The sequence below is a fragment of the Belonocnema kinseyi genome, chromosome 9 (genome assembly GCF_010883055.1).
Source record: "Belonocnema kinseyi isolate 2016_QV_RU_SX_M_011 chromosome 9, B_treatae_v1, whole genome shotgun sequence".
Classification (NCBI taxonomy): domain Eukaryota; kingdom Metazoa; phylum Arthropoda; class Insecta; order Hymenoptera; family Cynipidae; genus Belonocnema; species Belonocnema kinseyi.
This window is the reverse complement of record NC_046665.1, coordinates 58,435,175-58,436,589: the sequence shown is the minus strand read 5'-3', so window position 1 is coordinate 58,436,589 and position 1,415 is coordinate 58,435,175.

Genomic DNA, 1,415 nt, shown 5'->3' with positions numbered 1-1,415 from the left:
CTTCTTACAGAATTAGAAGCAAAAGATGAACAGCCTATTCTCGAAGTAGCTACCATTTATTACGAATCTTCTAATGGTCTACCATTCAGGATTTATACTCAAACACATTCCATACATATTAAAGTTGGAATCAGAGATGACCACATGGTTGGAGTGATCTTTTCGAATGGATGCTTACATCCATTTCTTGATCAAAATTATGACAGGATTAAAATAGCAATGAATGGCGCACATTTAATAGTAGAAAGAGATCCGGAGAACACTTCAAGACCATTTTCGTATTTTTTGATTTTTGTGCCAGCATCACCAAAGTATATTCGTGACGCACAGATTCCAGTCACTGAGGCACCCATTACACCATCAAACAAAAATATAGTCGGCAAATTTCTCTCGCGCCATTCAGGTACGGTCCATCCCACATGGTGAGCCAAACTGTAGCAGGAGTCATTTGTCAACAAGCAAATCAAAGTAAGCAAATGATATTTCTTTTTATTTTGCAACTAGAGATTTCAAAATAGCGCAATCAGCATTCACAAATTTTTTTGATTACAATGACATATTATTTGCCTTTGACAGTTACAAATTTGAAGTAGTTTAATTTAAGAAACTTCAGCCTAATATTCAATAAATTATTTAAAACTTCTTTAATTTTTTAATTTTCATAGACAAGTTAGATATGCTTTGAAACAGACAAATTCGTAGATTCCAAATATATTACTTTAAAATCACTGATTGCAGAATTTAGAATTTCTTTATTTAAATTTTTTCCCCATTTTGCAATAAACTAATACATTTCAGTTGCGTGTTGACCACTGAGAGGGCACAACATACCTAACGATTTTTAAGATTTACTAGCGGTAGGCTCATAGCAGTTTATTTTATAACAAAAACCAAAATGTTTTTTACTTAGAACAATATTGTGGTGTTAAATTATAACCTGCACTTTGGTGAAAAATAAAATAATGTAAGCTTATCTAAAACAATTTAGTTAAAATAATAATGCAAGGGCGGGTGAAACAGAGAATAATTACGCTCCTGCAATGACTTGCGAATTCCTGGGCAAATGGGTTATATAGGTATCAAGTGCCACTGTGCCAAACAGGTGCCGATGAGTGCGCAACCAACTTAGGTAGAAGGGATGATCGAAGCCACGGCGTTGGGACCAGTGATCCCAGATTTGAAACGACATTCACTCCAATACTATCACAGAACTTGTCCGTGTTAAATATAGAAGGAGACGATGTACATGACTGAGTTACGCGCGCAACCCATTTCTCCTCTTCTGAATTTGAAAACTCGAAGGTGCACGATTACCGGTCGGAACACTTCGGCGGTTCTATTTATATCTCTATCTGCTAACTGCTTTGAAATAAAATCAAGAGATTGGGATTTTAATATTTCCAGATTTCGATGCT